Consider the following 16,447-nt stretch of genomic DNA (forward strand, 5'->3'; position numbering starts at 1 on the left):
GCTGCTACTCACTATAATGTGTTACCATCAACTCTATCCATTTCCACACTTTTACAGTCAAGTTAATTAAAACTTCTACATACATTAAGCATCAGTATTCCTTCTCAACCTTCCTCTTATTTCCTAATAACCTATACTCTAGGTTTTAATGCCATGCATTTATTCTTCATATTTAGATCATATTAGTAAAACCATGCAGTATTTGTCACATTGTGTCTGGCTTACTTCACTTGGCATATTGTCTTCAAGATTCATCCATGCTATCATAGGTGTCCCAATTTCATTTCTTCTTACTGCAGCATGGTATTCCATTGTATATATAAAATACATTTTCTTTATCCTTTCATTGACTGATAAACACTTAGGTTGTTTCCATCTTTTGGCAAATGTGAGTAACACTGCTAAGAACATCCATGGGCAGATGTCTGTTCATGTCATAATTTTTAGTTCTTCTGGGTATAGTCCTAGTAGAGGAATTGCTGGATCATATGGCAGTTCTATATTTAGCTCCCTGCAGAATCACCAAACCATCTTCCACAGAGGCTGGACAATTTTATAATCCCACCAACACTGAAGGAGTGTTCCTATTTCTCCACATCCTCTCCAGCACTTAGAGTTTGTTTGGTTTTTTAATAATGGCCCTTCTATGTGGTATGAGATGATATTTCATTGTCGTTTTGTTTTGCATTTCCCTAATACCTTGTGATATGGAACACTTTTTTCATGTGCTTTTTGGTCATTTGTATTTCTTCTTTGGAGAAATGAATATTTAAATATCTTGCCCATTTTTCAATTGGATTGCTTGCTCTTTTATTGTTGAGTTGTATGATCTCTTTATGTAGAAGCGAAATCAAACCTTATCGGATATGTGGTATCCAAATACTTTCTCCCATTGAGTGAGCTGCATTTTTCACTTTCTTGATGAAGTCCTTTGAATCACAAAAGGTTTTAAGTTTGAGGAGGCCCCATTTACCCATATTTTCTTTCATTGTTCATACTTTTGGTGTAAGGTTTAAAAATCCACCACCTACCACCCAGTCTTGAAGATGATTCCCTACATTTTCTTCTAAGAGCTTTATAGTTCTTGATTTTATATTTAGGTCTTTGATCCATTTTGAGTTAATTTTTCTATAAGGTGTGATATAGGGGTCTTCTTTCTTTCTTTTGGCTGTGGATATCCAGTTCTCTGAGCACATTTTATTGAAATAGACATTTCTGTACCACCTGAGTGGGTTTGACAGGCTTGTCAGAAATCTCTTGGCCAGAGATGTGAGGGTCAGTTTCTGAACCATCAATTTGATTCCATTGGACTATGTGTCTATCTTTATGCCAGTACCATGCTATTTTAACACTGTAGCTAGGTAATATGCTTTAAAGTCCAGAAATAAGAATCCTCCAACTTCATTTTTTCTGTTTAAGATGTTTCTGGCTATTCAGGGCCTCTTACCCTTCCAGATAAATTTGATAATTGTGTTTTCCACTTGCTCGTTTAAAAAAATGTTGTCAGAATATTTATTGGGATTGTATTGAATCTGTATATTAATTTGGGTAGAATTGACATTTTAATGATATTTAGTCTTCCATTCCATGAGCATAAAATGTTCTTTCAATTATATAGGTCTTTTTAAATTTCTTTTAGCAATGCATTGTAGTTTTCTGAATACAAGGAATTTACATCCTTGGTAAGTTTATTTCTAAAATATTTGATTCTTTTAGTTGCTATTGTAAAGGGAATTTTTTTTCCCTGACTTCTTCCTCAGATTGCACATTACTAATGTATAGAAATACCACTGATTTTGTGTATTGATGGTGTATTCTGACACTCTACTGAAATTGTTTATTAGCTGTAGAAGCTTCAGTGTAGATTTTTCAGGACTTTCTGGATATAGGACCATATCATCTGTGCATAGCAAAAGTTTTACTTCTTCCTTTCCATTTGAATATCTTTTATTTCTTTTTCTTGCCTGAGTGCTATAGCTAGAATCTCTAGCATTATACTGAACAACAGCAATGACAATAGGCATCCTTTGCTTGTCCCTGATCTCAGTGAAAAAGCTTTAGGTTTTTCCCCATTGAGTACAATGTTAGCTGTGGGTTTTTTTCATATACAGTCATTATCTTGTTAAGAAAGTTTTCCTTCAATTCCTATCCTTTGTAGTATTTTTATCAAGAAAGGATGCTGTATTTTGTCAAATGCTTTTTTTGCATCAATTGATAAGATCATGTGATTTTTCTTCTTTGATTTACTAATGTGGTGTATTATGCTGATTGATTTTCTTGTGTTGAACCACCCTTGAATGCCTGGTATAAAACCCACTTGATCATGATGAATAATTTTTTAATGTGTTGTGGATTCAATTAGCAAGTATTTTACTGAGGATTTTTGCATCCATATTCATTAGAGAAATGAGTCTGTAATTTTCTTTTTCTTTAATATCTTTATCTGGCATTGATATTAGGGTGATATTGGCTTCATAGAATGAATTTGGTAGCATTCTTCATGTTCAGTTTTTTGGAAGAGCTTTAGTAAGATTGGTATTAAATATTCTTTGAATGCTTGGTAGAACTCACCTGTGAAACTATCTGGTCCTGGGTTTTCATTTTGGGACACTGTTTGGTGGCTGTTTCAATCTCTTTACTTGTGGTCGGTTTATTGAGGTCTTCTATTTCTTCCAGGGTCAGGTTAGGTTGTTTGTACATTCCTAGGAATTTTTCCACTTCATCCACATTTTTTAGTTTATTGGCATAAATTTGTTCATGGTGTCCTCTTATAATCTCTCTTATTTCTGAGGGGTCAGTCGTAATGTTCCCATTTTCAATTTTTATTTCATTTATTTGCATCTTCTCTCTCTTTTTTTTTTTTAGTCAGACTAGCTAAGAGTTTGTCAGTTTTGTTAATCTTATCAAAGAACCAAATTTTGGTTTTGTTAATTCTCTCTATTGTTTTTCTGTTCTCAATTTCATTTATTTCTGCTCTGATCTTTGCTATTTCATTCCTTCTACTTGCTTTGGGATTAGTTTGCTGCTCTTATTCTAGTTCCTCCAACTGTGTAGTTAGGTCATTGATTTTACCTCTTTCTTCTTTTTTAATGTAAACATTGAGGGCTGAAAATTTCCCTCTCAGTAGTGCCTTGGCTGCATCCCATAGGTTCTGATATGTTGTGTTCTCATTATCCTTCATCTCAAGATGTTTATTGATTTCTCTTGAAATTTCTTCTTTGACCCACTGATTATTTAAGAGTGTGTTGCTTAATCTCCATATATATGTGAATTTTCCCTTTTCAGGCTTCTTGTTGATTTCCAACTTTATTCCTTTATGATTAGAGAAAGAGCTTTATATAATTTTTATCTTTTTTAATTTATTGAGATCTGCTTTATGACCCAACATATGGTCTATCCTGGAGAAAGATTTATGAGCACTTGAAAATAATGCATATCTTACTGTTTGGAGTTGCAATGCTCTCTATATTGCTGCATTCAGCTCACAATAGGTTGGCTCGAAGGGAAGGCAACACAGAAATAAAGGTAGAGACACAAGAGGGGAGACAAACCTGGGACCAGGGGACTCACAGCTTCTGGAACTGAGAGCCTCAACCCTAGTTTTCCAATCACATTTATTGGGAAACTATCAAGCAGCTGTTTGCTATCTGAACTGCAACATCATTTACAATAACAGGGAACAACTGTAACATTTAGCAACTGCTACATTTAACAGGTGTAACATTTACAATAAGAAACAGGTAAGCCAGTTTCCCACAACACTATGTGTGTATTAGGTTAAGTCCATTTATCATATTATTCAAGCTCTCTCTTTCTTTATTGATCTTCTGCCCAGATGTTCTATCCAATGCTGAGAGTGGTGTATTGAAGTCTCCAACTATTACTGTAGAGATGCCCAGTTTTGCCAATGTTTGCCTCATGTATCTCAGGGCATTCAGGTTATTGTATATACAATTATATTTGTTATTTCTTCCTGGTGAATCACCCCTTTTGTTAATATGTAATATCCTTCTTTGTCTCTAACCACTGTTTTGCTTTTAAAATCTATTTCAATTTTTAGGTACTGTTACTGATACAATCATCATTTCTAGACTCTCATCCAAGCCTCTCTCTCCTGTCTTTTCCTTTCAGGCTTTAACACTCCCTTTAGTATTTCCTGAAAAGCTGGTCTTTTTGTTATAAATTCAGTTTCTGTTTATCTGTGACTATTCTAAAATCACCTTCATTTTTTTGAAAGATAATCTTGCCAGATTTTTCACTTGCAGTATCTTAAACATATCATACTTCTGCTTCTTGCCTCCATGGTTTCTGATGAGAAATCAGCACTTAACCTTATTGGGTATCCCTATATGTTATGCATTGCTTTTCTCTTGATGCTCTCAGAATTCTCTCTTTGTCTTTGGCATTTGACATTCTGATTAGTATGCATCTCAGAGTTGATCTATTCAGATTTATTCAGATGGGAGTATGATGTGCTTCTTGGACTTGGATAGCCTTGTCCTTCAATAGGGTTAGGAAATTTTCCACCAATGTTTCTTCACATATTCATTCTGCCCCTTTTCCCTTTTCTTCTCCTCTGGGACACCCATGACATGGATGTTTACACGTTTCTTGTGGTTGTTTAGTTCCCTGAGATTTTGTTTAATTTTTTCCCATTCTTTTCTCCATCTGTTCTCTTGTATGAATGCTTTCAGAAGCCATGTCTTCAAGCTCACCAATTCTTTCTTCTGCCTCCTCAAATCTGCTGTTATATGCCTTCAGTGTATTTTTATTTCATTTATTGCACCTTTCACTCCCATAAGATCTGCTATTTTTCTATGTATGCTTCCAAATTCTTCTTTGTGCTCACCTACTGTCTTTTTAATATCCTTAATCTCTTTAGCTAACTGGGTGCAGTTTCTCCCTTTAGGTTAGGGCTTTCTTGTCTTTTCTCCCTTGATGGTTGTATAATAGGAGCCAAGAATGTAGTTGGTACTGTAAGCTGTGGAAGATGAAACTGCTCACATTGCCTCAAGAATTGATGAATCTTTTCCAACCTTTCTCCTCTGCCAAGGATAGGGACAGAGCTGCAGCTGTGTGTAGTAATCCAAGTTGCACAGGACTAGACTGTTTGTAGTTTACCAGGTTAACCTTCATATCCCTTCCTCTCCTACCTGTAATGGAGATGGAGTTGCAATTGTGGGCAGGAATCTATGCTGTGTGGGTCCAAAATGTCGATAATTGCCCAGGTAAACTGATGTAGCACTGGTCTCCCCTCCCTTCTGGGGATGGGGATGGACCCTCTGGAGTGCACAACAATCTAATCTGTGTAGGTCAAACACACCTGCAGTTGTCCTGAGAGGCTTTGGGTATACTGCCCCTTCTTACTTTTAAAGGGTGGGAATGGAACCACCAACACTCAACATTTCAGTCCTTGTAGGCTGAAAGTACCCGCCATTGCCTGAAGAGGCTGAAGAAACACCAACCCCTTCCTACCCTACTGGGTGGTGGGGGTGGATCCATGGGTGCTCAACACTTCAGTTCCTTTAGGCCAAGAGTACCTGCCATTGCCAGAGAGGCTATGGAAACACCAGTCACCTCCTATCTTAGTAGGGCATGGAGTTGGATGCACAGGCACAGCAGTTCTGTCCCTGTAGGCTCAAAGTACCCACCATTGCCTGAAGAGGCTGTGGAGACACCAGACCCCTCTATCCAACTGCGGGTAGGGGTAGGTCCATAGGCATCCAACAGTCCAGTCCATACAGACTGAAATTGCCTGCCATTGCCTGGAGAGGCTAAGGAAACACAAGCCCCCTCCTATCCCACTGGGTGGTGGGGGTAGATCCACAGACATCCGAAAGTCCAGTCTGTGTTGCTCAAAGTGCCTACTCTTGCCTGGAAAAGTTATGGGAACACCAGCCCCCTCCTTTTCTATCGGTAGGTGGGGGTGGATCCACAAGTACTCACCAATCCAGGCTACTGCAGGGCCAAAACACCTGCAGTTACCCAGAGAAACTGGGCAAATATAATCCCTCTCTTGTCCTATTGGGGTTGGGGGTGGAGCCATAGGTGCCCAACATTTGGGTTTATGTAGGCCAAAATCACCTGCAGTTTCCCAGAGAAGCCGAGGAAACCCAGTTCCTCTCCTATCTTATTGGGGTACAGGGATGCACCCCCACATGTCTGGCTGTTGAGTCTGTGCCAGTCAAAAGAACCTGCAGTTGCCTGGAGAGTTTAGTGCAGGTCCCACCATCTTCCTTCCTTCCAGAGATGGGGCAGGAGCCTAGGCTAGGGCTGCAAACCAATCTTGGTGGAAAAAAGCCCATGCTTAACTTCATTAATTTTCAGCCCAGCTTCCCCTCAAAATGGCTACTGGCCCTTTTCCAGCTTAACAGGTTCAAACCCTAGCTGTTCTTAGGGTTATACTTTACCCAGCTGAGTCCACCAATCAGTAGCTGAAGTTGGTGTACAACCATCTCTTCCTCCCCTGTTTATGGGAAATGGAGCTTCTATCTCCAGCCATGGACTATCTCCTGAGGCAGTTTGTGCTGCTAGAGTAGGATGAGTACCAGCCTCTGCAGGATGGCTTGCAGTTTCCCAGAGAGGTGGTGTAAGTTCCCCTACCATTTTCCCTGCCAGAGGTGGGGCTGGGATTTAGGCTAGAGCTGCAATCCTTTCTGGGTAGAAAGAAGCCAGTCCCTACCAACATTGTGATTTTCAACCAGCTTGCTTCCCCTCATACCAGGGGCAGAGTTAAAATTGTGGCTACCTGCCTCTTTCTCACTTGGACAGGTTTAAACTTTAGCTGTTCTTAGGATCATACTTGAGCCAGTCAAATTTACTAGTCGGTAGCTGAAGTCAGTGCCACACCACCTCTTCCTCTCCTGTTTTTGGGAAATGGAGTTTCCAACTCCAGACACAGAATAGCTCCTGAGGTGGCTTGCTCCACAGGTACGGGCTCTACTTACAAATTTTCTCTGCAGATGGGCAGTCTCCTCCTTCCATTCTTTCAAGGATGTTGCAGGTTACTCTTCTGGTCTCCTGGGGCCCCCAAACATGTGCTTTAGTTAGCTCTGGGTGATTACTAACTGCCCTGTAGCAGGAGCTGACTCTAGGAGCTCCTTACTCTGCCACCATCTTGGCTCCACACCCCTCCCTTTTCCTTTTGATAGGTAGACCTGTTCATTTGCCTATTTATTCCTTAACTCTTAAGTGAAATCACTTGCTCAACAAATTTTTTATTGAATGCCTACTATATGCTAATCATATATCCAGAAACTGGGTGTACAGCATTAAGCAGGCTGCTCTCAGGAAGCTCACATTGAAATGGTAGAGTCAAACCATAAAACAAACAGGTAATTTCATGTTAGGTCACATAAGTACTATGAAGAAAATTAAAGCAAATAAAAAGTATAGAGATTTTTGAGGCACCAAATGCTGATGATTGAACCCGGGACCTTGTATATGGGTGCCAGCACTCAACCACTGAGCTCCATCTGCTCCTCTGAGTAGGTTTTTCCATTTGTTTTGCTTGTTGTTTGCTTTTGTTTTTTCTAAGAGGCATCAGGAGCCAAACCCAGGACCTCTCATGTGGAAAGTGGGCTCTCAACTGCTTGAGCCACATCCATTCCCAGATGACGTAAGTTTAAATAGAGAAGTCATGAAAGACACCTCTATCAAGAGGCCAATCTTTGCATGCAGTGAGGAACCTTCCCATGAATAAATCTGGAAGAAGAGAATTTCAGCCAGAGGAATCAGTAAGTGAAAGTAGAGGGTCCTTCATCTGTCCAAAGAACAGCATTCATTCAAAAAGGGTCTTTAAGCACTTATATCTATCAAGCACTGTCATATACTGAAGATACAAAATGCAGGTGAGGAGTACAGGAACCAGATGCACCAGAAGAGGTACTCAGGGACAGATAACCAAGGCCTGATAAGGACGTGAAAGAGTTTTGGTCTTTGTCCTGAGAGCAATGGGAAGCTACTGGAAGGGCTTCAGGAAGAGGGTTGACATGATAAGATTTTGATTTTTAAAACACAGTGGGGAGAAAGCATTCTCAGAATAGTGGTATAAAGAGAACTGTGGACAGTCTCCCCAACAAAATAACCATACCTCATGAAAATTATTTTTTAAACAACCACCATTTAAATTCTTGGAAAATATACTAAGGACACACAGCAAATGGATTCAAGAAAATCTACTAAATCTCAAAAGAACAGCAAGATTCTATGGCTCAAACTCCTGCCCCCACCACCCACTCCATTTCAGTGTGATGGAAGCTGCATTTTGGTAGGTGTGGCCACAAAGATGGGGCCTCACTTTCGCTAGCTCCCAGGATAGGGCTATATTTTCTCCCCAGGATCGGAAGGACACCAGCATTTCTCGTCCCTCCCCATTGCACTGCCTGCCCCATCACCATTCCAATTTGCTAAAACTCTCTTCTTGGTAATCACAGCCAAGAAGTTTGGGGCCTATACTCACAGGACAGAAGCTCTAATTCAGAAATGGCAGAATGCAAATTCTGATCCCAGTTGCACCCACCCCAACTCACTCATAGGGCAGAGGTTCCTGGGAGAGGCAAGCCAAGAAGGCCACCAGTTACTATCTGACCATAGTGCCAGGCTATCATTCCCAGAGAAGTAAGCTGCTCTTTGTACCTCCAACTCTGGATCAGTGATTCTGTCCTGGGAGGATAAGCAGTTGGTAAAAATAGAGAGCTCAAGTATTAATAGCTCTTCCTATGGAGACTGACTTTATTTGCAACAAAATGTAGGTAAGTCCAAACCTAAAAGCACTGTCAAAAATAGTAGATATATTTCTGGTGAGCAATTAAGAGAAGGCTGGTAGCTCCTTGATAGCAACAAGTTAAAAGGTAAACCAGCTAAAAGTTTAAAAGAGAAAACTAGGGAATAATACAGCTAAGGAGAGACCTCCTGGGGTGAGGCAAGCCTCAAAAACTACTCCTGCAAAGGGGCATGTATGTAAATGAACTTAACTGTATCAAAGACCTAGATGTTGGAGGTAAAATTATAAAACTCCTAGAAGGAAGCAGAGCTGAAAATTTTCATGATCTTGGATTAGCCAACGGTTTCTTAAATATGCTACCAAAAGCACAAGCAACAAAAGAAAAAACTGGTCAATTGAACTTCATCAAAGTTAAAAACATTTATGCATCAAAGCGCAGTCAAGAAAGTATAATAAAGACAAACAACAGAGTGGGAGAGAAAATTTGCTTATCGAATATCTGATTCAGAACATATAAATGACTTTTACAACTTAACAACAAAAAGACAAACAACCCAATTAAAAATAGGCAAAGAATTTGAATAGACATTTCTCCAAAAAAAAAAAAAAGATATACAAATGGCTAATAAGCAAGATCATTATTTGTTAGGGAAATGCAAATCAAACCTCAAGGAGATACCACTTCATACCCACTAGGTTAACTATGATAATAATAAAGGTAAATGGAAAATAACAAGTGTTGGAGAAGCAAAGGAGAAATTGGAATGCTCATGCATTGCTGGCTATAATATAAAATGGCATGGAAAACAGTTTGGCAGTTCCTCAAAAAGTTAAACATAGAGTTACAATGCAAACCAGCAATTGTATGTCTAGGTATATACCCAAGATAGCTGAGAACTTATGTTCACATAAAAACTGGTAAGAACTCTTCATAGCAGCTTTATTCATAATTACCAAACTGGAAGCAACCCAATTGTCCATCAACTGATGAATGCAAACACAAAATGTCATAAATACATGTAATGTATATAAAAAGGACTTAATTACTGATACATGCAGCAACACATATAAACATTAAAAGCGTTATATTAAATGAAAATAGCCAGACACAAAAGGCCACATATTGTATGATTCCAATATGAAATGGTTATGAAATGTCCAGAATGAACAAAACCATAGAGATAGAAAGTAGATTAGTGGTTGCTAGGGATTGGAGGGAGAGGGGTATTGGTACTGGGGTATTGGCTTCTTTTTGTGATGATGGAAATGTTCTAGAATTAAATAATGATGATGATTAACAATATGAATATGCTAAAAACCACTGAATTGAAATTTTTCTTTAAGTTTTTGGGTAAGGTTAGGCAAAACTTTCTTAGATACAATACTAAAAGCACAAGAGACAAAGAAAAAATAAGTTAGATGAAAATTACTTTGGGGCATGATAAGGATGTTCTAAAAGTAGATTTTGGTGATGGTTGCACAAGTCTGTAAATACACTAAAAGCCATTGAATTGTACACCTTAAATGGGTCCATTTATGTTATATGGATTATATCTCAATAAAGCTGCTAAAAAATAAAATATGATGGAGACTATGGAGTGGAGAAGAGATGGAGAAGTTGAGTGATATGTGAACCCCAATTCAGAAGCAATCCCACTAGTGTAAGTGAAAGACAGTAATGGTAAAGAGGAAAAGATGTGACTAGATTCAGGAGATATTTAGTAGTAAAATCTGCAGAAATATGAAAAAAAGCATGGGGTTAAATGAATATGAAAGTGAATATGATATTAAAATAATTTACACTAATGAGCTCTTCAGAAAAATAACTACCAGATAAACCTAAATGAATGATGGGCATCTGCTCCACTTTCTACATCTTTCTTGATTGCTTTTAGACAGCAGCAAGAAAGAGACCAATAAGACAAGTCACGGTTTTCTTGCAAAGATGAGTTCCACACTCATTCTCAGGTTAAACCAAAGGGATTAAATCTGTAGATGTCCATTTAATCAAAGTAATGCTGTAATTTACTTATAGCCTTGTAGTCTAGACTGTGTCAACTTTAGTTCCATCAGCAAATTTTGTCCTTTTAATTTATGGCTTTCCATTTAATTATTGATTTCTTTACAAAATAAATCTATCCCTTGGGATCATCTAATTTGAAAGCTGTTTTATCAAATATCATTTTAAAACCTAATTTTATGAATGTTTTTAGAATTATAATGCCTAGAGAGAAAACACTTTGCTGAGCCAAGCATAAAAAAATACTATTTTTTAAAAATCTACTAGCAGATAAAATTTAATTTCATAGCTGATGGTTGTAATTCCTTGATTTTGTATTTTTGAAGTCAAAGACCCAGTTTTAGTTATCTTTTTATTCATCAGTGATTTTTTGTTTTGCTTTATACATAGTTCTGCTAAGTGGGTGCTGAATTCAATATCAATATAAAAACTAATGCTATTTAATCTCATAAGCTCTGCTATGTGCATATGGAAATTTCAAAACCTGAAAATCAGCTATCTCCAGGACAGATAGCTTTTATGTTCCAAAAAATACTTTTATAGCTTACAAAAGTATAATATAGCAGGGCCAGTTAAACTCTAGGTAGGTAAAAATCAGAAAAAGGGTTGAATACTAAAGTAAGGAAAGAAAAGTGTAGACCCTTTACAGGAAACCCTCTGTGAATTTTTTTAGAGCGATACATTACACATTATAGCAAAATATAGCCTCTTAAGTAGACTCTAAGCATAGCCAAGCAACCATGATGGGTCGTTATACTGGCTAGAGTGAGACACTACCTATTGCAATAATAACACTTTGGCTTAAATCATGCTACATATCTTTCTTTGTCAACCAAATTAAGTTAGAGGGTAAAGAGAACATTACAGTTATACTATGTGCTTATGACAGGGCTTGGTCCCAACTTCATAAATGGATTTCTGACATTTAGAACACCAAAAATGCCAAGGTGGTGTTTTTTTTCCTCATTGGTACTATTGGAAATAATAATAGCAACATGGTTGACTCCAAAAACGGCAGGCCAAATTATTACTGCAAATAAAACATGAAATGTCCAGGTTTATAACCAAAAAAATTGAGATAGTAGAGCAAAGGAGTACAGATGAAAAATGTTAATAATTATCACCACAAATAATACTAATTGTAAGGGTCCAGTAGCACAATATATGCATGGACGTTTAATATTCCAGTCTGGTAGTGTCATGGAGGGGAATGGGTATTTTTGTTGCATGCTTTCATCTTGATATTCGTTTTTGGAAAAGTGTTAAACTTTGGCTGCAGCTCTACAAACTAGTGGTCGACGTGATTTGATCTTAGAGGAGCAGGTATTGCAGAGCCTGATAAATTGCTTTCTAAGATATAGATTCTGGTGAGGGATAGATATTTAGAAAGATATATGACACTATTTCTGGAGTGCTTCCTGTGCATAATTACTCCTTACAATAGACGTATTTTTTCCATTTTAAAAATGTTCCAACAGAGAGGTGTATAACTGTACCAAAGTCGTACAGGGGCAGACTAGGAATCCAACCCAGGCTTGTGTGATTCCAAATCATGTGCTTTTTCAAAATTATTATGTCATGCTTTGTTTCACACTACTAAAAATTATATAGGAAATGTTTACTGAGGGTCAGTGTGTTTACTCTTTGATTACAGGTTAATGTTTCAAACATGATTTCACTTGAGGTAGGCTCAGAAAGTCGAAATATTTAATATTTTCGCGTTTGCCAAATCCTAGTGATTCTTTATTGACCATTCAAATGCAATAATTTGGAAAATATATCTTTACTCTTAGTTCTTCTAATAAAAGTGCATGGGAAGGAAAGAGCAATATCTTTTTTTTTTTTTTTTTGAACAGATGAAACAACTGAATCACAAAGAATTCAATGACTTGCAGGTCTCCTTAGCCAGTCAGTTGTAAAGCCAAAATTATAGTTCCTGCATCTGAGTCATGCCGTTTCTCTAGAATGCACCTTACCTGAAGAGCCTGCAATTGGCTTTTGTTGTTCCACTGCTCAAAAATCGAGCTTCTGTGACTTTAACCACTGCTTTGCCCTTCAATGATGGTCTCCAAGGAGACCAGGACGACGAGGCTGCTTTGTAGTAATAGTTCCTCTCTTCTGATGTATGGTAAGACCATGATGGATCTGGGGCAGCGTGGGTTTTCTTCTTAAGTGGATTGTGTATGTGTGTGTACTTGTTTCTGTTTTTAATAAAGGACAGTTTTTGGCATAACATGCTGGCTTAACTTCAGTTTAAAAAATATGTCAGTTTTTCAGCTTGTAATTTAAATGATTCTCCAAAGATGTAAAATTCTGGTAAAAAGCCATGATAAAGAACTCGAGCCGGGGTTGTCCTTGCACAAATACCTGAGGCTTCCAGGATAAGACCAAAGCACTTTGCAAAGCAGAATCTATTAAAAATTCAGCCTTCTTCTGAACATCTGTATATATTGTGAGAACCCAATGATCTGTCTCTTGGCTGGCCTTGCAGAGAAGAATATGGATTCTTGCCCCTGGGTTACGTGGCTTTCCCAGTAAGAAAGTAAGGCACCAATCCCCCGTACTGAGCTACCTGGCCGTGATGTGCAAGCAGGACAAAGACAGCCAAGAAATTTAGGTAATCCTTTTTCCCGTGTGATTAAGTGAAAACAGAGCACACTTAACCAGGTAATCCTGACACTGGCTACCTAGACCCTTAAAGCCTTGATTTCTCTGTCAGTAAAATGATCAACAATGGTGATTTTGAGGGCTGATGTGACGATTTAAAGAAAAAACAAAACAACACATGTATGTATGTGTGTGTATATATATCCCTTAGCACAATATTCATTCATTCATTGATTCATTCATTCAAGTACACAATAAATATTGGTTTCCTAGATTCTTTTCATCCTGCCCTCCTTCTTTATCTCAACCTGATTTTTTGTCCACATATTTGGGTTATCTCTGAAATTCTGTTTTCAATTTTGATTCAGACTTTAAATGTATTTTGGTGGCTTAAAGAAATCATCATCTCCTCTCTTCCATTAGAAAAATAATGACTTAGATGTTTCTGTCAACTATAAGCAACATAAATCCCTTCCAAGACAATGAACAGCAACAATCGGAGGGTTTCCGAAGCTGATTATCTTGCCTTGCAAGGCACAAACATGAAAAGAAAAATAAAAGAGGAGAGTGAAAAAGCATTGCCCCGAATAGGTTCTGCTTTCCTAAAGCTTGATCTTTTCTCCTGCAGTCGCATCTGCTCATCTGCCATCATGTTCCTTCATCTCTGGATTTTTTTTAACCTTTATATTTTGAAATACATTCAAACACAAGACAGTTGAAAAAAAAAATACAAAACCCACACAGAGAAATCCAACATACCCCCAGCCAGATACCCAGTACCCACACCCAAAACTTTTCTATGTATCTATGTATTTATCTATCCACCCATCCATCCATCTAATCTATCCATTATCTATCTAATCATCTCTCCATCAATCTATTTATCTATTTTCTAAAGATTTGAAAGTAAGTTGCAGTCTGTGGTTATGTTAATAACTAAATTGAGTTGGTTGTCTTTCTGTCAGAGTCAAATTATATATCCTAGAAGATGAGATTTTTTTCTATAATCTTACAATGCCTGATATGACAGCACCAGACAATCTCATTTTTGTTCTCTGCCACATACTGTTCTCTTTAAGTTAAGTACTTTGAACACCTTCCCCAAACATTGCCAGCCCCACAGCCACCAAACAGTTTGCCATCTTAGTTAACTCCTGGCTAGCCTCAGATCTCCACCAGCTGCTAAGGAAAAGTGGATTCCCTGTTATATATTCTCAAAATAGCTCTATGTTTCCTCTAAACCCTCATTGTAGTGTGCAAGCATATGCTTGTGTGTGTAGTTATTTGATAGTTATCTAATTTTTCTATAATAGCATAAGAACCAGAATGGTGACATCTGTACCTGTTTTCTTCTCATCACTAAACTCTGAGTGCTGGACCTGGCAACTCATAGGGACATATTCATTTGTTAAATGAATACAATATTGGTAATGTTCACCAAAAAGAATCATTCCCATAGTATTTCTAAGCCTCATCTCCACCCACGATGATGCCAAATAAGCCCCCAAAGAAGGAATATTGATTGGAAATGAGTAGGATAGTCAGGGTCTTAAGAAAAATCAAGGATGTTACTCAGGTAAGTCATAGTCAATGCTTTGATAGGATTTTATAATTAATAGACTTTATTTTAGACAGAAAATTTGGACAGGTATTAAAGTCCCCTTATACCCCCTCCCCTGCATACAGTTTACCCTATTATTAACATCTTTCATTAGTGTAGTACAATTCTTACAATTAAGAATTAAGAACCATTATTATACATTTTTATTAACTAAAGTTCATAGTGTACATGAAGGTTCACTCTTTGTGTTGTGCAGTTCTATGGGTTTTGACAAATATGTAACGTCATGCACCCATCATTACAGTAGCATGCAGAATATAGTCTTATCACCTGCAAAATCCACTGTGTATCACCTATTCATACCTCTACTCCATCCCCCATCCCCTGCCAAACACTGCTCTTCCCATTTTCTCTATAGTTTTGCATTTTCAAGTATGTTATGTAGTTTGAATAGTACGACAGCTTTTTAGTCTGGCTTCTTTCAGTTAACAATGTGCATTTAAGTTTCCTCCACAAAATTTGATGACTTGATAGTTCATTTCTTTTTATCACTGAATAATACCCCATTGCTTGGTTATACTACAGTTTGTTTATTCATGTATTGAAGGACATCTTGGTTACTTCTAGTGGAGGGCAGTGGTGAATAATTGTCATAAACATTTGTGTCCAGATTTTAGTATGGAGATAAGTTTCCAACTCATTTGGATAAACACATAGAAATACAATTACTGAGTCATATATAATAAGTCTATATTTAGCTTTGTAAGAAACTGCCAGATTGTCTTCCATAATGGTGGTACCATTTTGCATTCCCACCAGCAATGAATGAGAGTTCCGGTTCCACATTCCAGCCAGCATTTGGTGTTATCAGTGTTTTGGAGTTTAGCCATTCTAATAGATGCATAGTTTTTTTTTAAGAAGTTTTTTTTTTTTTTTAATGAAGTCCAACTTATCAATCTTTTCTTTTCATGGATCATGGCTTTGGCGCTGTATTTAAAAAGTAATGACCAAATCAAAGGTCTCTTAGCTTTTCTCCTGTTAACTTCTAGAAGTTGTAGAATTCTGTATTTTACATTTAGGTCTATGATCCATTTTGAGTAATTGTTGTGACAGGTATGAATTTAGATCACCTCATTTCTTTTGTTTTGTTGTTATTGTTGTTTTTTGGATGTTTTTGGGTTTTTTGTTTGTTTGTTTTATTTTTGTATATGAATGCCCAGTTGTCCCAGCACTGTTTTTGGGAAAGAATAACCTTTATCCAATTGCCTTTTCTCCTTTATCAAAGATCAGTTGATTATCTATGTAATTACATTCCCGAGATCCTATTCTATTCCACTAATCTATTTGTTAATTCTTTTGCCTAGACCACACTGTCTTGTTTATTGTAGCTTCATAGTAAGTCTGAAAGTCAGTAAGTATAGAGTTAGCCCTGCAACTTTGTTCTTCTTAAGCATTGTTTTGGCTATTCTGGTTCTTTTACCTTTCCAGATAAACCTTAGAATCAGTTTATATATTTTACATAGAAAATAAAATG

Source organism: Dasypus novemcinctus, chromosome 5 (assembly GCF_030445035.2).
Source record: "Dasypus novemcinctus isolate mDasNov1 chromosome 5, mDasNov1.1.hap2, whole genome shotgun sequence".
Lineage (NCBI taxonomy): Eukaryota > Metazoa > Chordata > Mammalia > Cingulata > Dasypodidae > Dasypus > Dasypus novemcinctus.